The sequence below is a fragment of the Phyllostomus hastatus genome, unplaced genomic scaffold (genome assembly GCF_019186645.2).
Source record: "Phyllostomus hastatus isolate PE091 unplaced genomic scaffold, TTU_PhHast_1.1 phas_contig_113, whole genome shotgun sequence".
NCBI lineage: Eukaryota > Metazoa > Chordata > Mammalia > Chiroptera > Phyllostomidae > Phyllostomus > Phyllostomus hastatus.
Window position 1 is genome coordinate 4,672,781 of NW_025333530.1, and position 22,566 is coordinate 4,695,346.

A 22,566-nucleotide genomic window follows, 5' to 3' on the forward strand; every position below is an offset into this window, starting at 1 on the left:
GGTGCAGGAGGTAAAAATATAAATAAGTAGTATTGTTCCTGTTCATGGCAGAGTAACACACCATCTGGCAAAATGTGGTGTAATGAACATTAGGTTCTGACCAATTAGAGAGACAATTCCTTCTCTTGAGAAGAGGGCTAAAAAGTAAGTGGAGAGAAGGCCAGAGTATGAACAAAAAAATCTTTTTTTTTTTGTACAATGGGCCAAGGCCAAAATGTGGGGAAATAAACTGAGAATTCCTTTCTTAACATTCATACAATAAAGGTTTTTGGGTTCACAGGTTAATTATGGAGAAAATTCATATAAGTTAATGTGAAGCCTAAAGAAGAAAAATAAATTAATGTCATTTTATTATTTTCAAATACAACAAGAAGTAGTAGACTAATAACTATCATTTTGTTTAGTGAATTTCTGCATTTCTTCACTATACTATCAAGAAGAGATATGTGACCTTAGGCAATTACAGTACTTCATCTCCCTAGAACTAATTTTCCTCAGCTACAAAGTGAAAGTTTTGAATTGGATGCTATTCTTTATGAAGATAAGATTTTGTGACTCTGACTTGGAATTATTTACAGTTGGAAAAAAATCAGGGTGAGTTAAGAGGATTCACTCCATTTTTCACTCTAGTTCTCTGGAGGAGTACATACATGGACTGCTTTTGTGTGAAAAGGAGACAGGGAGACTTAGGAGACTCTTTAGGAGAGGAGTGGGATAAGGTGGCACTGGGAAGAGATGAGAGGCATTTCTACTTCAGGTTCAAACAGATTTAGAAGAACATTTCAGCAACTATCTAGAGATCAATGGATCAAACATTAGATAGAAGTAGATTTCAAGCCAACCAATGCATCAAAAATTCCAAGCTAGGGACAAAGGAGGGCTTTCACATTTATCCCCTTTCCAAAAGGAGATACTAAAGGACATTAGAAGTATTGAGATTTGGCAACATTCTGTCTTCATATGTAAAAAAGTAGACTATATATTATTATGTACATAAAGATACTACTATATATTTTTTTCAATTAACCCATTTTCTGTACCCTTTTAATAAGAGTATTTTCAAGTAAGGGAAGGAGGAAAAATATTATCTTTTAATGGGGTGTGTTTTTTCAGATGTATGGAAATAGATCTAACCTTATTTTCAGTTTCAAAAAAGGGGAAGCAGGACTCTTGCAAACTTGTGACCAGGTATAATCTACAGTAGCATGTAAAACATTTTTAAGTTCTGGCTTTTAAAACCCTCAAGACTTAAAAATAGCATTAGGAAGCTTTTTCTTGGCACAATTGAATTTATAACAACAATTTGCTAGGAAACTATGTTTTTATGGACAAAGAGCAAAGGTAAACATGGCAAAGTTTACATTAATGAAGTCTGAATACATGAGCTTTCTTTCTGGTCAATATCACCCATTATTTTCCACTTCATTTCAGGCCAGGTTATAAGTGATGTTTAAACTCTTCTAACCAAACTTGGATTATAGCACTGAAATTGTCACATGAGAAACACATTCTGGTAGGGAGCTTTAATTTGTCTACATATAATTTCCAATTTGTGTTGTGCTATTTCAGCGTGAGAATAATGACATGAAGTAGAAATTGTCCCTTAATAGACAGATGAAGGTAATTACAGTGATTTTAATAGATGCTGGCAGATACTGTAATACATTGACTAATTTAGTTCACATTCTAGAAACTACCAAAACTGAAGCATTAAACTGTAAGATGCAATATTTTTTTAAAAGCACATAGCACAAATACCTTTGACTTGGCAATTTTATAGAAAACATCGCTATCTTTATCGACCTAAATTCATGACGCTTGTTCATAAAATCAATACCATCTAAAACTTAGAGCCCAACAACATGTTCTTCTTTGCAGTTTTTTTTCTGTTCTCTCCTCTGCTGTCTCCTGTCCTTTTATTCTTCCTTCCCTTTTTTCCTTATTTTTTTCTCCCTTTACCCCTTTCTTCTTTCCTGAGACCTTCAAGAGTTTGTCTCTCTCTCCCTGGAGATTTACAGCTGAGAAGTTGTATGCCTAAACCCTTTGCCTTGACAGGGGTAGAGGCATGAAGAAATGGCCGCATAATTAGAGGCCAGAGAATAAGAAGGAAGAAAATTTCATTTTCAAAACATCTTGGTCCATAAATCTTCTGATGTTGTTCTGCTTCTGGGGATGAAAGGCATTGGATAATACTGTGGATAAAAAAGACAACATTATCAGAGGTGGGGTTATCCTGTCCACTTTGATAGCTACTTTTTAACTCACAGGATTGCCTTCTGGCTGTGTCTATTTGGAAAGATTTCATTTTCAAGGTTGACTGGACACTGCTTTAATCTGGAGAGCTCGGCCTGTTCAGCCTTTACTCTCACTTCCTAGTTCCTTCTCAGAATTGATGCTACTTTTCAGCAACCCTTGCAAATGCTTTTTCTAAAAATGTTCTCAGCAAAATCGGAATCCTAATTATCTCTTCTGAAGCAGATGGCCTAGTGCCACCTGCTCCCCCTCTCCTCTTCTCTTCCAAAATAAATTTTCCTCTTGACCAGACTCCCTTGATTTTGCATTGGCATTTTATAGCATTGTACAAATTATGCAGCACTTAAATCACACCTAATTACCATCCCTGCTAGCAGGGCTTGCTACCCAGAATGAAATGGGAGAGCCCAAAGAAACCAGAAAAGAATCAGCCATTTGAAAGGAGAATCAAGTATGTGCAGTTTGCTGTCTTCTGCTAGAAAGACTGGGAATTCAAGACTATCAGATCTTGACACTTGCCCCTATCTGCCCCAGCCAGGTGAATAATTAAAAAAGCCTTATTCTGACTGGGTTGTTGAAGTAGTACCATGTGATTATACATGAAGATCTGACAGAAAGAGCTCTCCAGTTCTTTGAAAAGATTCTTGGAAAAGAAGAATGTGTATATCTATGGAAGAAGCTTTGGGCAAGAAAGGCTACAGCCAAGGTCTTGCAGAGCCACCTCTTTTCACAGAGGAAGCTGATAATTTAATTCCAGAGAATGTCTGATGACCTGGATTTTTCTTATCCCTTTATTTAAAAAATTCCCAACCCTGGGTTAGTTTGCTTTTATTCTTTACTGGTTCTGAGCCAGTTTTTTTCCTTTAGTTTGCAGAATGCTCAGATGTACAATGATTTTTAACATTAATCAAAATAAAATATAATTATTTATTGTCTTGCAGAGTAAATTTTAAATAATTTTTAATATAACCTGTGCATCTGCAGTTCTAGCTGCTGAAGTCCCACCATTAAGGGTGGGTGGATACACTGATGAAATTCTCAAAATTCCCAGCATGCTGAAGGTACTTCTCTCATTCCCATGCTATACAATTTTCTCATTTTAATGGGATTTAAAGGCAGTTTAGCAATTAAATGCATCTATTTAATATGCCATTTAGTACTACCACAATGATATGTACATCTTTGTACATGCTGTCTCTTTTCCCTGAAATGTCTTTTTTTCCCACCTGTAGAAGTTTTTTCTAGTTCACCATTCACCTCCCTCCCTACCTGTGTTGCTTTGATATTGTGCACTTCTGTTTACTTGTCAACATGAAAAGGTGAGTTCCTGGAGATCAGCAGCTGTGTCTTTTTTTATCTTAGTTTTCACTGTATCCTCAGTGCCTACCACAATGCTGGCACCAAATAGTAGATGCCACATAGATGTCCTAAATTGGGGAGAATAGCAAGCATATTCTTTAGTTTGCCTGTTTACCTTTCATGGCTTCATTGGAAGAAAGCATCACCCTGCAACAGTGTTGAGCTATTAGGAGCAGTGCTTTTATGCATAGATGTTGCACTGGCTGTCTTCAGGGTCATCCTGGCCATTTGGACTGGAAAACAATCTTTTAAAGGTATCTGGAGGGTCTGATGTAGAGAGTGACATCCATTTTCTCGTAAGTGGGAAAAGGATTGAGCATGTTACCATTGCACTTCAAGCTAACACCCATTGTTCCCTATCTGAAAGAAAAAAAATGGTTGTTGAAATATTTAGGAAAGGCAGCAAAAGAAGTAAAATTTTGTAAAAAGTAAAAAATAAAATAGTTGAAATTAACTTGTCACTAAAGACCAATAAAACTGAAAAAATTAATTATTCTATATTCTACAATATTTAATACAGAAAATATATAACACATGTTATAAAACATTAACAAAGTAAACACTGTGAAGTCACAACCCAAATATTAAAATATTAAAGATTAAAATATTAAAAATATGCAGTTGATTCTTAAACAAGAACAGTTATTAGTGGTACCCACCAAGTTGAAAATCTGCGTTTAAGTTCAGCCTTTTGAATCTGCAGATATAACCAACCACAGGTTGAAAACACTGTTTTGGGCTGGGAAACTGTGGTTGGGAACTCAAAAATGCTATTTTTGATTTGCAGCATGTTGAACCTATTGAACCTGTGGATGCAAGACCCATGAAAGGAAGGGCCCACTGGATTTATTGAAAAAAATTTGCTTATACTTATATACATGGCTTCCAGCAGCTCTAAACCCTTGCTGTTCATGGGTCAACTGTAGTTTCATTAATGGGCCCTTTCTCCATCCCAAGCCTAGTCTCTTGCCTCCGAGGTAAGTGGTCTCTTGAGTTTTGGAATTGTTGTTGCTATTTCAGATAATAGGGAGGCAGAAATGCCATAATAAGGATTGACATTATTTCTACAAATCTTCAGTTGAACTTGCCTCATAAGCAGTTGTTTCTATAGCTCATTAATCCATCCACTCATTCATTTCATAAATACTTGCTTGATTTCCATGGGCTAGACATATACTCAGTTTGGGGCAGAACCGGGAACAAGCTATAGTTCCAGCCCTCACAGAGCTCATAATCTAGTGGAGGATGCAGCACACAGAGTGATGAGTGGTACAGAATGGCACCTTGAGGAAGCTCCTGGGGGAGTGCTGCCAGTCAGCCTGGAGGTCAGACAAGGTGAAAAACAGGGCATTATTTAAGCTGGTTCAGGGGAAATCAGTGTGGCAAAGACCTGGGAGCACATAAAATCTGGAGCATTTGGGGGAACTGTGTGTAGTGCAGTAGAAGTAAACTGTAAAGAGCAAGTCTGGGCGTGGGAGTGATGAGTCTGAAAAGGAAAACAGGACTAAGTCATAGAGACTCTATACTCATAGGACTGAGTATAGAGAACCTTGTATGACATTATTAACCAGCATATGTTTTTTGAGCATATCCTATGTGCAAAGCACTGGACTTGTCAATAGGGACACAAAAAGTTAAAAGAAATTGTTGCCCTTAAGGAATTTAAAATCTTGTGAGATAGAACATATATATGGGTTTGTGCACATACCCAAAGGGCACAAAAATGCATCAACAACACAGAGATGGCTAGGTTCTAAATAATTGTCTGTTTACCAAGGGCTATGCAAAACCTTGAAGAAATATTTGAGACTGAAGATGTCAATAACATGGTCTAAATCAGGTCCTCAGAATGGTCAGGTGTTTTGTTGGCAAAGGCAAAAATAATGAATTGTACATTAAATAAATTATCAGATGCTTCTGATTTCTAACTCCCCTTTGCTTTGTTTCAAACCTGCCCCAAACCCACCAGCTATCCTGAATAATATAATATTCTCTAAGATGGAACTGTCTAATAGAAATTTTTGTAGTGATGGAAATATTCTAGGAAGACTTTCAATAGCCAGTGTGCAGGCAAAGCCTGCAATGGAAATGAGGATGGGAGCTGGTGTTAAATGAGAAAGGTAGATGAGCGTGGTCTCCATGTGCATGTGCAGTAAGACCCCTCTCCATAGGTGAAGCAATTCCACTGAGGTGGTTTTTGTGGGTCCCAGTCTCTTCCCTCACCACTCCCTGCACTGTCCCTAATGATATTATTTTGTTACCTCAAGCATTTTAATGGCCCTATCCCTTTTGCTTACCCGATTTACTCTGCTATGAAGGTCTTCATCTGCATTTTGCTACCTGTCTACCCATTCTTCAAATCCCACCTCAGTGGAGCCTTCCTCCACCACCGGTCACAAATATAGCCTCCTCTGTGGTCTCAAGAAGTGTGGTTACAATTCTTCCATCATTTATCACATCTACACTCAGCTCCCTTAAAGGGCTTGCTTGTTCATTGTACATTTTCTTCATTTTCTCCTCTGAGCAGAGATATGTGATAGTAGTTTAAGGAAAATGTTTGTTGATTCTAAGAGGGCACTTTACTTCTGTGATGGTGCAGTTCCTGTAAAGCTGGAAACCCAGCACCCTCAACTGATGAACACCCAGCATGTCAGAGCAAAATGTGGCTTGTCTTTATATATTCCTCCTTGTCATGAATTCACAGCAGAACTAGGGTCTGCTTTGATGAGCAAACCAATTAATAATACGCAAAACTAAATGGGCTTGGAGAAGAGTCACTTGAACACTTTTATCTCCCAAGGATTAGCTTAAGCCTTTCTTTATAATCTTCAGTGAGAACAAGAAAAACAAAGGGAAAAATTCATTGCCTTCTAATTCAACCTGTACAAAGGGATATAGAAGTAGATGCAAACTCACTTAATACATGCAAACAGATGCCTTAAATACTCAAGGGCCTAAGTAAAAGAGGAAACTGGCCTAGGCTTCTGTAGGTGAATGGATATTTGTTCCCTAATTTGTGGCTGATGGGCTGTGGTCAGACTCACTATAGGTTGAAGAGTACCCTCAATTAGTGTCCCTTGGAGGCACCTTCAATGTTGTTTTGGGTAGATCCAATGGATCCCCACCCAGGCTGGGTCAGTAATCAGCTAGGGTTCCTAGTGGTTCAATTAATAATAATAATCACTAATATTTACTAAGAATTTTCTTTGTGCCAGATGCTGTTCTAAACTTTGTACCTGTGTGAATCCATTTGTCATGGCAACCCTATGTCATAGGACTATTATAATCATCTTTATTTTGCATCCAAGGAACTGTGGCTCAGAGAGGACAAGTAACTAAATAAGGTCTCATAGCTTGTGTCTGGGTATGCAGTGGTGGGATCCAGGCTTTCTGTTTAGAGTTTGCACATGTAAGAACAGCGCTAGTCTGACCCTCCAACAGGGTCAGAGAGGTTTGACAGAAATATGCACACTCCCAGCTTGTTCTGTGGATGGTGTTATGGGCTGAATTGTGCCCCCTTAAATCCATGGGTTGAAGCCCTAAACCTTGGTTCCTCAGAATGTGACTGCATTTGGAGTTAGGGCCTTTGAAGAGCTGATTAAATGAAAATGAGGTCGTTAGGGTAGGTCGTAATCCAATGTGACAGTGTCCTTATCAGAAGAGCAGATTTGGACTCACACATACTGAGGGAATACCGTGTGAGGGAAAGGACAGCCATCTATAAGACAAGAGAAACCTCAGAGGGAACCAACCCTGCCAGCACCTTGGTCTTGGACTTCTAGCCTCCAGTGTTGTGCAAAAATAAAATTTTGTTTTTTAAGCCACACAGGCTGTGGTACTTTTTATGGCAGCCCTAACAAACTAATACAGATGGTCAGAGTGTTGTGCCCACCTTTGTTTTCCAAGACAGTACTGCTGAGGAGCTGGGTGTCCCTGGACATCGGGTCTGGGCAGATGGTCAGGGATTCCTGTGGGGATGTGCTGGGTGGCTGGTGGTGAGCAAAGCTCTCTGCCCTTCCAGTGTGCAGCCACTGACCTCTGGCTGCTTGCTATTGGATTTGTAGATCCTTGTCAAATCATCCTCAAGTGCAACATAATAAACTGCAGGGAGTGCTCTGAAGGGGTTGTTTTGCTGAAAGCCTTCGGCTTTTCTTTCATAATATATGGTTCCTTGGAAACCGAAACAAAAGTCTTGGACAGGTACCTACTGATGGCTGGGAAATTCCCTTAGGTGATCCAAATTCACACTAAATAACTCCTGACCTTAACTCCCCAATGCAGAACAACCCAAAGAGAAGACAGTTCTGGGATCATCTTGATAGAGTCTGTATCTTAAACACTGATGATTTCCCTCCAAGCTCATTAAAATATCGGGAAGATTAGAAAATCCAATTAAAAACAAGATCCCAAATGGTGTTCTTTTACTATGTCTGAGCTTGGTATCAGGTAGGTCTGAGGAGATGGAATCTAAATTTTATTCTGTTTGCATTCTTATGCAAACATCATTGCTTTATTTCACAGACCAATATATCTTTCTGATAGGCTTTCAGCATGGAAAACTGTGAGCTGTTACAGTGGAGGTGATTTCTAGTCTTTCATCTTTTCCCTTTGGCCAATGAGGGGAAAATTCCCATGTGCTTGGGTGTATGCATGTACATAAATGCACAGAGTATTTTGAGTTCCACTTATATTATCTTTTTAAACCACACAAGAGTTTAAAACCCACCCTGACTTGTGATTCTGATTCTGGAGCAGAACTGTTTCTTTGGCTTTGGCACTTGAAAGCTAGTTTACGTCATGTAATTAGCTTGTGTTAAAGGCTGACTTTTCTCTCAGGCAATCAGAAAATAGGTATTCAAAACCTCTGATATGCTCTGCTGAAGAAGATATAAAAAAAGAGAGAAGGAAGGCTAGTCCCCGTCCTCATCCTGACTTGGCAGACAAGACTCAATGACTTGAAATAAAAGCTACTGGGCGCTCACACGTGGGATCCTAACTGCAGACAAGCGGCCCTGGGGCCAAAGGAGCGGCAGAGGGGACTGGCAGAGGACACTCCTTGGAAGGGTCTACTTTGCTCTTGGCAGCACCCCAGTTCTGCGAACCATACCTCCATCCAAGGGGGCACAAGGTGATTCCACAAGTGTACCCTGGAACTCACATGCCAGCCCTCACTGTAACAACAAGAGTGGATGCCTGAGCCTAATTAAGCCAACTGGTTTTTCTTCAACTAGCCTGTGGGATTGGCCCTAAGGCTGTGAGTTTGGGGCTGCCTTCTGCTGTGGGGTAGAGAAACAGAGAGAGCCAATCTGTGGGGACACAGGAATGAAGCAAGTGCCTGAGTAGAAGCTGCCTATGGCCTTTCTCAGTCTTGTACTTGTGAGAGACACCTTTTCTCTTTTCAATAAACTCACTTTTTACATATGCTTCTCCATCTGGTTTCTGTAATGAGCAAATAGTGTTCTAACCAAGGCACCTGGTTCATTAGACAAGAAGGTACCTTAGGACTGGAGTGGGTGTGTGGGGTGGTCCATGGAGAACAACATCAAATGAAAACTCAATTCTTGAGGGCAAGAGAAAATTGTCTACATTCCCCCAGTGTGAAGGGATCCAGAGTCTAGAAAATTTTCATACTGGATTTGTGAGGAAGGACTCATTTTTTGTGAATGGCCAGTGGGGAATAGTAGTTATTATTCTTGGCTTACCATAATCCCTGCCTTTTCTGTGAACTTTAGGTAGAAATATTACTTTTATAAGAGCCTGAGACACATTCTTTAGTTTATTCTGTAGATCCACAAACAAAATGTGGCATTTTCCCCTATTGCAAGTGGAAAAACAGAAAACTGGAAATATACAGAAAAGCATAAGAAGAAAAAAATCACCTGAAATTCTACCATATGAAGGCAGCCATTTTAAACATTTCCTTAATTTAAAAAATCTAGCCATAGCTATCTGTCTAGAAATTCTATGTATCTAAGTATCTAGCTAATTTAGCAAATTATCCAGCTGACTACCTCTATCTAGCTGTGTAACTAGTTGACTGTATTTATATTATATGCTTTCTTAAAAATAAGATCACATGGTACTTTTTTGGTGATCTATCTTTTCTCTCTATGCAACATATCATTAATATTTTTAATATATTTTATTGATTATGCTATTACAGTTGTCCCATTTCCCTCCTCCATTCCCCTCCACCCTGCACACCCTCTCCAACCCACATTCCCCCCCTTTAGTTCATGTCCATATGTCATAAGTTCTTTAGCTTCTACATTTCCCATACTATTCTTACCCTCTCCCTGTCTATTTTCTACCTACCATCTATGCTACTTATTCTCTGTACCTTTTCCCCTCTCTCCTCCTCCCACTCCCCTGTTGCTAACCCTCCTTGTGATCTCGATTTCTGTTGTTCTGTTCCTGTTCTACTTGTTTGCTAAGTTTCTTTTTGTTTTTGTTTTAGGTGTGGTTGTTAATGATTGTGAGTTTGCTGTCATTTTACTATACACGTTTCTTTGTCTTCTTTTTCTTAGATAAATTCCTTTAACATTTCATAAAATAAGGGCTTGGTGATGATGAACTCCTTTAACTTGACCTTATCTGAGAAGCACTTTAACTGCCCTTCCATGCTAACTGAAAGCTTTGCTGGATAGAGCAATCTGGGATGTAGGTCCTTGTCTGTCATGACTTGGAATACTTCTTTCCAGCCCCTTCTTGCCTGCAAGATTTCTTTTGAGAAATCAGCTGACAGTCTTATGGGAACTCCTTTGTAAGTTACTGTCTTCTCGTCTCTTGCTGCTTCTAGGATTCTCTCCTTCATTTTTACCTTGGCTAATGCAATTATGATGTGCCTTGGTGTGTTTCTTCTTGGGTCCAACTTCTTTGGGACTTTCTGAGCTTCCTAGACTTCCTGGAAGTCTATTTCCTTTGCCAGAATGGGGAAGTTCTTCTTTATTATTTGTTCAAATAAGTTTTCTATTGGTTGCTCTTCATCTTCTCCTTCTGGTACCTCTATAATTCGGATGCTGGAACGTTTGAAGATGTCCTGGAAGTTCCTAAGCCTCTCCTCATTTTTTTGAATTCTTATTTCTTCATTCTTTTATGTTTGTTTTTTTTCTTCCTTCTGGTCCACTCCATTGATGTGAGACCCAGCTTTCATTCCATCACTATTGGTTCCCTGTGCATTTTTCTTCATTTCACTTATTGTAGCCTTCATTTTTCCATCTAATTTGCAACCAGCATCACCCAATTCTGTGAGCATCCTGATTACCAGTGCTTTGAACTGTGCATCTGATAGGTTGGCTATCTCTCAGTCGCTTAAAGAAACTGATCCTGGGGCTTTCAATGCTATTCGAGGCATTGTTTTTGTTGTTGTTGTTGTTGTTGTTTTGTTTTGTTTTTTTCCTTTGGTCTGGTTGTGCCTATTATGTATGAGGGGCAGAGCCTTAGGTGTTCACCAGGTTGGGGCACCCAGTCACTGGGTTGTGACATTGTATGTGGGGGCTGGGTCCAAGAGGGAACAATGGTGCTTGCTCTGCTCTCTGTGGGACCTCAGTCCCTTCTGCTGCTTCCCCTAAGCAAACTGGGCCTCTCTGATCCCAATTCCAGTGTGGGTGGGCTTGTGCACGCTGTGGAACCCTCCAAGGACTTCTCCTGAGAGGCTGGGAGTCCCTCCCTGCTCCTCAATCCCCACAGGTGTCCTCAATCAGTGCCCCAAGGCTCTATTTCCCAACATTGTGATCCTGGGTTGCACACAGTGCCTTGCTTCACAATGGCCACCTGGCTGGGTTTGCCGGTTGCCACCCCTTGGCTGGGGTCTGCTAGCTGCTGCTTGCCTGTTCAGGGTCCACCCACTGTTGTTTTGCATGCCTCACTCACTCAGTCCCAATGCTCTCTGCTCTCTGCACCGCTACCCACGGGTGGCTGCCCCACTCTGCCCCTCCTATTAGTCTGGATGAATGAGTGTATTTTCTTGGTTGTCCGACTTCCATTCAGATCAATTTTCTGTCAGTTTTGGTTGTTATTCTATTTCTAAATTGTTGTTTTCTCTATCTTAGTTGTGCAAGGAGGCACAGTGTATCTGCCTATGCCTCATCTTGGCCGGAAGTCCTCATTAACATATTTTATGTCATAAAAGTGTTTTACTATAACATCATTTTTAATGACTGCATTGTGTTTCTGTTTGAAGATAAACCATTAGCTATTGCTCCAGTGCAAATAATAAATAGTGGTCATTAAACATCTTTTTAGAAGAATCTTTGTTCATACTGATTTCACAGGAAATAATATGTTTGAAAAACTATGTCAGCCAGTGGTAAACCACAAAAGCCAATGACATTGCTAAATTGCATTCCACAATGGTAATTGCATTTAACTTTCCACCAGTGTACAGGAGTGCCTGTTTTCCCAAACTCTTGCCAATACTGGGTATAGGCTTTTGTGCAAAAAGACCTATTTCTATAATTTACTAGTTGTTAAGTTAGCTAAGTTTCTTAGTTCCTCTTAGTTTCAGTTTGGTGGGACTAGTTTTTTTAGACTGTAAAATGGAAAAAAGAAAAATGAATCTTTTCTAGGGCTATTATAAGGGTCAGATAAGATAATCAATGGACACACTTAGCTCTGTACTTGAAAAATAGAAAACATTTAATAAATGTTTAGTCTTCTGCAGAAGACATGAAGATGAAATAGTCAAGAGCACAGTTTTGTAAACCAAGTGTCTGAATTAAAAATCTGTCTTTAGCATTATCTAATTGTATGACCCTGGGTAAGTTAACCTCTCTACGCCTTACTCCCTTGTCTGTAAAAGGTAGGGTATACGAACAGTAACTTCCTCCAGGCCTGCTGTGAAAATTAAATGAATGAGTTCATGTAAAGTACTTAGAAGAGACTCAGGATCATAGCAAATAATAAATATTAGCTATTGTTAATTTGTTTCATCTTTGCTCAGTTCATATATTTAAAAAGTTGTTTAATTTAATTTTCATTTATTTGATTAATAGTTTTATGTATATTAGTCACTTTTATTTCTTTTGCAAAATGTGCATTCATGTTCAATAACCATATTTCTATTGGGGTGTTTTATTTATTTTGTGTTTTTTTAAAGGCATATACCCTCTTATTTTATGGTAGCCTAAAAGCTCATGAAGTTATTGTAGGAACACAGAAGAGTTTGTGGCACAGATTTTGGTAAAGAGCAAAATGGTCACTGGAAAAAAATTAGTTATTAACTAAATAACTTGGGAGTTTGATCCCACACAGCAAAATTTTAATTTTGCAAGTACTTGCAGTCATTAATTATGTATACTTGTTTTATTTATAGTTTGTCATGTTTCAAGATACTAAAAGCAATTCTAATGATTGTTATTTAACAAAAAAATTTTTAAACTCACCTTAAATCCACTGACCCCTTTCATTCAATGGCAATATTCAATGTTAAAGGGAACATAAAAACAAACGTGCACACAATTGCACAGTTTTCATGAAAGTCTATTTCATTTTTGGTTGGTAGCACATTTAACAGTGAAATGCATTTAAATAATGTGTAGGGACTGCAGGCTGGCAGCACTGGTGACTGGACAGATAACCAAGTCAACCGAAACTAGCTAACAAGTAACTGTCTAAAAAGTTAAATCACAGCTCTTGTTTAGCTTATCCTTTGTTTGGATCATCGTCTTGGAGAGAAAAAAGCCTGTTGGTCACAGTGGAAATATAGTAAGGCCAAATCTTCTGATATCCATCCCCAGAGGTTTCTTTCATCTGGCTTAAGCCTCCAACTCCAGGGCAAGTTGTGGCCTCCAGCATTAATGCTCTTCCCATCTACCAGAGCAGACAACGTAAGCTTCACACCAGTCCTGAGTCTGAGTGTAGCCCACTCCAATTAAACCAGAGTTGTTGACTTTTGCAGAATGGAAGCAGTCGGATCCAACTGATATTTAGCTGCAGTGCCAAAGTGAGTGCAGTTGGTACCTGGTGTCCAAGCAAAGTTCACTGAAGTGTCAAGATCTCCACATACTTTTTGATGAATTGAGACTCCAAGTTCTGTCCCATCATTGACATTAGTGTGTAGCTGGAAGTCCCCAGTCCTGTAGCCCCCAGCAAAGTCATTCCTTGTCAGCTTTGATTTGGCCCAGTCAGAGGTCATCTGGTATCCAGCAAGCCAGCCCTTGTGACCAAAGGCAGCTGAACCATGGATGGCAGGTCCAGCAAATAAAAGTCAACATTGCAACCAAGGTTTATACATTCTCTCTTGTAAGAAAACTTGATTTTACCACTTTTCTTCCCTATGTTTGATGAAAAGGTGGTATCAAATGTCATTTTCAAATCTTGACAAATCTGTGTTTCAATTGCGACTTCAGTTCCCAGAGTGTTGTCTATGTTCCATTTCTCCGTGACATTTAATACCTAGTCTCCAAGGTCTCAGTAACTTTGCCAGTCTCTGTATTACAGGAACCAGATGTTGAGAATTCAGTGCCACTTCATGACTTTATTTTCACATCCAGTTTCACGAACCCAAAACCAAATATTTTGTTGAAAATACTTCTGGCAACTTTGCCAGGGTCAGCATGTGATGGAGAGATATGTATTGGCAGTACATAACTGTCCATAGATCACCATGGCAAGGCCACAGGTAGAGGTGATTGCTCCAGAAGGGCCACGGGGGCCAACAGCATGCTCTCCTCCTGGGTGGGCTGCCTCGGTCCTTATTTTGGATTTATGAGAACTCTATAGAAAATGTACATAAGAACTACTTGTCATATATTCTACAAATATTTTTCTTTATCCTTACCCAAGGATATTTTTTCTTTGCTTTTAGAGAGAGAGGAAGGGAGAGAGAGCAACATCTATGTGAGAGAAATATCATTTGGTTGCCTACCATACATGCTTGCAAGCACTGGACCTGCAGCCTGGCCATGTGTCCTGACTGGGAATCCAAAGCAACCCTTCAGCTACAGAAACTTTGTCCAACCAGCTGAGCCACACTGGCCAGATATCAAGCAATATCTTGATTTATCACTTGCCTTTTTTTTTCCAAAGTTTATTTTATTCTTATTCAAAAGAGAGGGGAAGGGAGAGAGAAAGAGAGAGATAGAGAGAAACATTGATGCAAGAAACACCAATTGGCTGCCTTCTGCATGTGCTATAACCAGGTATCAAGCCTGCAACCCTGGGCACATGGCCTGACCAGAAATTGAGACAGTGGCCATTAAATTATGGGATGACACTCCAAGAAACTGGACCACATAGGCCAGGGCTATCTCTTGCCTTTTATTTTTCTATCCTGCTAAGGAACTGAGACATGGCATGACTCAATAGAAGAAGATAAAGAATTCCATCTGCAACATTTCCATCAAAGAAATGACAGTTTAATAGAGAAAATCAGTTATATACAAATGCAAATACAGTAAGTAATGAGAGGCAACAGAATAAATACAAAGTGGTATCAACAATAATGGTCAGAATTGTCTACTTTGCAAGTAGCTTTTTCCATTGTTGTGTAGATCAGATGAGCTATTTTTGCATGTTGAGTTGGTGAGCAGTATTTACTGTGAAGTGTCCGTTATGAAGTGATCTTTACAGTGAAGGTGGTGTGAGGGTTGGATTAAAAGATGATTTGAAACCATGAGACCATCCAGGAGAATGGTTGCTATATCTGGGAATGAATTGTTGAACTGGGTTAGGATATAACCTTGGAACTGTAATTGCAATGTTAGTCTGGAAAATGTGGTTCCCAGTCTTGTAACCCTGTGAGGCAAGTGCGACTGAGAGGGAGGAATTGCTTACAGTCTAATACAGCTGCTCTTTAGGATAGGGTGGTGAAAACAGTCCTTTCGGAGGAATTGGGTCCTGTAATACCCCCAGATTCTGTTCACATCTTTCCATCCCCTTAGCATATGAGTATTGTTATTCTTTATCATCATTTTTGAAACAGCCAATTTGAAGGTTTCTTTCTCCAATCTTGCACTCCTAAAATTCATTCCCCACTCTGCATAAAGAGTGATCTTTCTAAAATATAAATCTAATTATTACTATTACAGGGGTCTTCAAGACCAAGTCCTAAGCCATTGCATGGCATTGAGGTGTTGAGGTATTGCATATCCCAGATCTGCCTGCCTTTCCCGCCACACCTCCCATAGCCCCTTCTGATTCCTCTAGCTCCACTTGACAATTCCCAAACAACCATGCACTCCTGTATGTCGTACCTCATATAAGTGACTCCTTCTGCATTTATTGTTCTCCCTTCTCTACTTCCTGACTCTTTGCCAAACTCTTGTCTTTTCTGTCCTACTAAACCACTCAACTTCCTCATCTTCCTTGCAGCTAGTGGTGGCCATGGCATACTCTTCTGAACAAAATGTTTTTGGCAGAAGTCACTGCAGAGGGCACCCATTCCCAAATAAACAGGCCGAGTTTGTCCAGGGAATCTTTTGTTTATTCACTCTTGTCTGTTTCTGCTTTCTAGAAAATGTAAAGGAGACCTGGAAACACTGTAGCCACCTTGAAACTCTGAGGTAAGACTATGGAAGTGAAAGATAACATGTGAAGGTGATGAGGCAGAAAGGTGGAAAAGAGCCTGGGTCTTTGATGACATGGGGGAGTTGCCATGCCAACCCTCACTTACCTCTCCTGGGTTTCTGATTGAACTTGAGAGGTAAGTTGTATCTGGTGAAATTATTGATCAGTTTTCTTTGTTTGTATAGAACATATTTCTTTTTTTAAAATTCAATCTTTATTTTATTTTCCCATTATCATTTAGTCCCGTTATACTCCCCTTCCCCAGCAATCACCACACTGTTGTCTATGTCCTCGAGTCATTTTTCCTTTTAGCGCAACCTCCCCCACCCCACTAGCTGTCATCTGCTCTCACTCTATGAGTCTCTCTCTGTTTTGTAGAACATATTAACTGACACAGACCAAGTTCAGGTGTCACCCCTTCTAGGAATATCCCTGTCTTTTATCTGTTATCCTACATAAACCTGTATTTATTCCTGTAGTTACTGCCTAGAATTTATCTTCATCTGTCTGTTTTTCATCCTGGAAATCTGAACTCCTTAAGAATGGAAGTTACCATTTCTCTTTGTCTCTCCAGCATCAAACATAGTACCTGTTTCATAGTGGTACTTAATAACTACTGAGTACACATCAGTCCTTCCAGAAGTGCTGATTTAGCATAGGGAGACTATAATGTGTGTGGATATAGTGCAAGGAGCTACGCAGTGGAGGGAGGAATGGAGGGGGAGATTGGACTGGAGACAAAATAAGGTGCTGGAGGAGATAAGAGTGAATGGGATCAAGAGTAGGAGGAAGTGTTAGTCTTGGCAAAGAAGCAGGACACTTCTCAAATAAGAAAGTAAAGGAAGTTCGGAAGATATTTTAAGGAGAGAATGGGATAACTGAGGGAATTAAGTCACATTAAGTTGTTATAATCTTCCCAGTAGAAGTAAAATTGTCTATAGAAACTGAGGTGGCACATTTGGAAATGAGGCTAAAGGAAAAGGGGGAGCGGCTGTTATGAAAAGTAAGGAAGAGAGCTGAGAACTGAGTGAAAAGTATTCTCAGCAGAAATAAGAACCCTGCTGGAACTGGTAGCATATGTTTGATTTTACCTGGAAAAGGGTTGAGGGTCATTATATTAATCTATCCCTACTTTTCAGCCTGCTAGTATATTCTTGAGAAAGTCTTGGGAAAGAGGGGGTTGCCTAGCTGTGGAAGGGCTGCAGGTAGATGGCAAATGGGATCCTAGAATGGAAGTGAGTACATGGTTGAAGTGACTACCTATGGGGTATGGGTGGATAAACCCTGGAAGGGCCTGATGGACTGGGAAGCTAATATAAGTAAGGAAATGGAGATTACAAGAGGCTAGAGAGTGAAAGTTAAGGATCAGAAAAGGGGACAGTAGGTTTATAGACAAGATGTGATGCTTTGCAGCTGTTAGGAAGGATATAATATATCTATGTAATTCTTACGTCCCTGGAGGTTCCTGTGGTTGAGCAGAGGTGGAGGTCACTAGCTTTCTAAAGACACTTAGAGGCTAAGGAATTAAGATTTTCAACAGGGGTGTTGGAAACTTTGAGGATGAGAACAGAAGACATCACAGAGGATGGTAGGCTACGAGGAAGTCCAGAGGAAATGTACAGGCTGACAGCCTTGACATCATCTGTTGAGGGAGGGAAGTCTAAGTTGAGCCAACATGGAGAAAGAATGGGATACTGGGGTGCCCATCATCTATGTCTGGGCATGAGGAGAAGTCTGTTGAGGGGGCTCTGCCCACAGGGCCCCCCTGGCTGCCACAGATGAGAGTAAGTCTACCAAGACATGATCTGCTGGGGGAGGAAAGATGGCCCATCTCTCAAAGGAGAAGGGCCAAGAGCCTTTTCTTCAATGGGGTTTTATTGGGTTCATTTGCACAAGAATACAGGTAAAGCTCATTAATCATTGTTAGGCAGTAAGGATCAAACAATAGATAACATACAAAGAACTCTGAGGGCCTGTTTTTAGTCAGGGTCAGATAGCTAAAGGACCATAAAACTTTGGGGAACAAGATCACTTCCTGCTTGGACCCTTATCATTTAATTGAGAGCATTCTAAACAAAGCAGGTTTCACAGGATTTTACATATTCTTTCTTAGGCTTGATTGCCCGCCCTTTCCAGCACAGGGCTGCACTCACCAATGGCATTGTTTTAGGCTTAAGTCAGGCAGGGGAAGTAAGGCAGACAAGAGATTAGGAGACTTCTCGAAGACAGAATGAGGACTCAGGCTTTGTGAAAGCCGAGGGATGAGGGTCCATCACCCCCTTTCTCCATAGCCCCCAAATCCTTCCCTGAGGGTCCCCTCATGACCATGCCTGCCTTAGGTCGTCCCTCCCTTGAGGAACCTTACCCATCATTGGCTAACCAGTCAGGCTCAGGGCCAAGCAGGGTAAAGTAAAGGGGGCAGAGGCAGCACCCTTGCCAGGGAGATAAGCTTTGTCTCCTTAGTGGCATTTGGTCTGAAGGTCGCCCACTCAGCCTTAGCCACGGAGGGTTCAGAAGCCACAGCTTCTGAAACAAGGCAGGGTGGTTTCCAAAACTGAGGGTCCAGGGTTCAAGTCCTTGTTCAGGCACCAGATTATGTCTTGGTAGACTTATTCTCATCTGTGCGGGCAAAGGGGCAGGGGTCCTGTGGGCAGAGCTCCCCCACAGAAGTCCTTGCACCAAACAGGAATGGGAGGGAAGTAGAGTCAGAAGAAGAGCATTTCAATGATGAGAACTTTGAGAGTAGAGTGGAACATGGACTGAAGTGAGACTGATCTGTTTTGAATTCTGACTTCTGTAAATAATACTACCTGGGAATTCAGACTCCTAGGCCTTAATTTTCTAATTTGAAAAATGGGAATACTGGGTTTTGACTTATAACTTAAGTCAAAAGTCTATAATGAGAATTCTATGAGAAAATATATGAAAATGCCTGGCGTATAGGTTCAATAGTGATATGACATGTGCTATTGTTTTTCCCCAAGGGAATTTTATAACAAAATGATGGTGCTGATGAGTGAGGGCAGAAACCATGGGCTGTCATTGGAAACTGGCCCATCTGGACACATATGTGAGCACAGGCAGAGGATTCAGGGAAGAGATGTATGGTCTCTGTGGTGGTTGTCAGTGGCAAGGGTTGGGAGGAAGGATAGGGAGACATTGCCAAAAGAAGGACCAGCATCTTCTGGCAGCTCTTAGAGACACTGGGAAGGGAGGCACAGGGTGGGCACTAGGCTGGTGTGCATGGAAGCCTTCTGTGAGACAGCTGCAAATACAACACTGTGGAAGGAGAAGGGGCCTGGGGCTGACTTGGGTTGCACCTTCCACTTGGACCAACCACAAAACTGTGTGACCTTGAGGAAGCCATAAGAAGAGGCATGCAAAAATGGGAGCAATAGGGGACAGCTATGGGTCTGTGTCAGACATAGAGCATCTCAGGCTAACACACTAATGAGTTTGGTGACTCTAACTTTGGCTTCTTCTTCTTCTTCTTTTTTTTTTTAGGAATAGATTTACTTGTAAATAAACATTATTTTTAGAGTAATTTTATGTTCACAACAAAATTGAGGGGAAAACACAGAGATTTCCCATACACTTGCTGCCCTCACTCATGTACAACCTCCCTCATTATCCATGTCCCTCACCAGAGTGGTACATTTGTTACAATCAGTAAACCTCCACTGGCCCATCTTTTCTACTCCAAGTCCATAGTTTATGTGAGAACTCAGTCTTGGTGTTGTATATTCCATGGGTTTGCACACATGTATAATGACATGTATCTATTACTACAGTATCTTACAGCATAGTTTCACTGCTGTTATAATCCTCTGTGTTCACCCCTCCCTTCCCCCAACTCCTGACAGCCACTGATCTTTTTACTATCTATAATTTTGCATTTTTCAGAATGTTATATAGCTGGAATGATACAGTAGATAGTGGCCTTGGTTTTTAGAACTTGCAGAGGACCATCATAATTACAGCTACCCTGTGAAGCAGGTATTATTATTCTCATTTTATAGCCAAGACACTGAGGCTCAGAGAGTGTCAGGTGGTTTCAGGAGGCCACACAGAAGGTGACGGTGTTCCCAGGTCTTTGATGCTCTTCCCACAATGGGGCCTCTGTGGTGAAGGAGGGATAGTGCTCTGATAATGATGACTCATTGTTGACCTGTTTTACTAGGCTTTTCTCTATCCTTTCTTTTCAAGGATTCTCTCTTCTTTTAGGGGAAAACATTTCATATATGCAGTTTTTCTGCATCTGTTCCAGCCAGAGAGCTGATTTTTTATTTGCTCTATAGCTCCCATTGAAATATCACTGTCTTCTTTTCTGGTAAATCATCCCTGAAAGACACACTCCTGCCTCATTGATCTCCTCACATCTCCCTTGGGTCAATCACTCTCTGCTTGTCCCCATCTCATCTCTGTCAGTGATGGATTCTCCTTTCAGCCACAGCACACAGCCTTTCTCAGGAAAGTAACATCCCTTGCCCTTCCATTACTTACATTTCTGTCTGAATACCCAGCTCTCACCCCCACCCCTGTTAGATGTGTCATTTGTGATTCATTACATTTAGCCAGGCTGTTTCATAAATGAATTCTCTAATGGGACAGATGAGTTTTATAACCCCCACCCCCACCATTCCATTCTGTAACCATGTGTTGTTGATGGAGGTGCAGGGATATGTGGTGGTCTGAGCTGGAGATCTGGGAGGAGAGCATCCATGTTGTAAGCTAGCCTGGATACAAAAGAGCAGAAGGTACGTACTTGGGAGCTGGGCTTCTTTTCAGACTCGGTGACCCACTAGGTGAGGAGTCATCAGGGCCTGCCTTCAGCAAATAGAGGGTGGATATTTGCTGTGGCAAGCACTAGGTGTATGCACCAATGACCAGAGTCCAGGAGGAGCCTCCTTATGTATCAGTTTTGCAGAAGACCCTGGGATGTTTGCACAACCCACCAAACAAACCCCTCAACTGAGATCAATTTTTTGTCACCATTTTTTAAAAAAACCATTTTATTTATTCATTTTTTAGAGAGAGGGGAAGGGAGGGAGAAAAAGAAGGAGAGAAAGATCAATTTGTGGTTGCCTTTTATGTGGCCGCCTCTGGGGACCTGGCCTGCAACCCAGGCATGTGCCATGAGTAGGAATTGAACTGGCGACCTTTTGGTTTGCAGCCAGGGCTCAATCCACTGAGTTACACCAGTCAGGGCTCTGTTACCATTTTGAAGGGAGCCTCAGGATTGGATTTAAATTGACTTAAAAACTCCATGCAGAAATGAGATATTCTTGCATATCTGAGGTTGTAGATTAACACACCTTCCCTTGCCCCAGGACCTGGGCCAGTCTCATCCCTCGACACTCTCTCTTCCAGCCCTACTTGCCAATGCAGGCAAACAGTCTGCAGTTCTAAGTAGAACCACTTTTCTACCTCAGTGTCTTTGCTTGAGCACTGAGCAGAAGCTTCTGAACAAAGCCATTTATGTGTAGGTTTATGTGTAGTGTGCTTTATCTATGTGACCCCACCACTCTGCATGCAGGTAACTTAACCAGGAACAGGCGTCTGGCACACAGACAGCACTGACAAGCAGCCTGAAGGTGACCTAGCACAACACTCTGCTCAGGAGGGCTGCTTGTTACTGTATATTGATAGGTGGCCATTGGAGACCCCCTCTTGGTAAGTTTGAATGCAAAGAACAGAAAATCAGCAGACACTAGCATGGGAAGAAGTCAAGAGGAAGGTGGTAGACAAGCTCAGTGGCAGGAGAGAGAGAGAGAGACAGGGAGAGAGAGAGAGAGACAGGGAGAGGCAGAGACACTTAATCACCAGAGTAAGAGGCAATGGATATGCTTCTGAGAGAACACAGGACAACTAAATGAGCACTAAGATTTGTGTTGATTCTTAAATGTTCCCAGTGAGGTCTGACTCTTATTATAGATATGGTTTCATGTCTCTTACTTCTCTGTGTACTCTTTATATTAAATTCCCACTAACTGAAGCAACATTTTAGTCTTTCGATCTGGAAAATTTAACACAGTTCTGAGGTCCCCCTTGCCTTGATTGCCTTTCCCCCATCTTCTCCCCTGGCTGACTTCTATTCTTACTTTAAAATTCTGTCAGGTGGCCCTCCCCTGTTTGTCTTCACCTTCTCTCCCCTCAGGCCCCATCCTTCCTGCCCCTAAGACTGCGAATGCCTCCATCACTGGGTTTGCTCCCTGTGTGATAATCATCTATTTATTGTCCCTATTAGATGTCAGTCTCTTGATGGCAGGGATTATATTTTACTCATTTTTTAATCCAACTAGTAACTGCCAGAACTTGAACTTAAACTCAAACTCACGCTTTACCACTGAACTCTGCTGCTGCTTCATCCTGTCTCCCAGTAGAATTTTTTCCAGCAAGAGGTTTATCCTAATGTTTAAATTCAAAGAAGTATAGGCCTATTTATTT

At 40.9% G+C, this 22,566-nt stretch overlaps 1 pseudogene; it reads right to left on the reverse strand.

The window, feature by feature from the left end:
* Window positions 1-13,254: 13,254 nt before the first annotated feature.
* On the reverse strand, window positions 13,255-14,220 carry LOC123819668 (annotated as a pseudogene).
* Window positions 14,221-22,566: the final 8,346 nt, after the last annotated feature.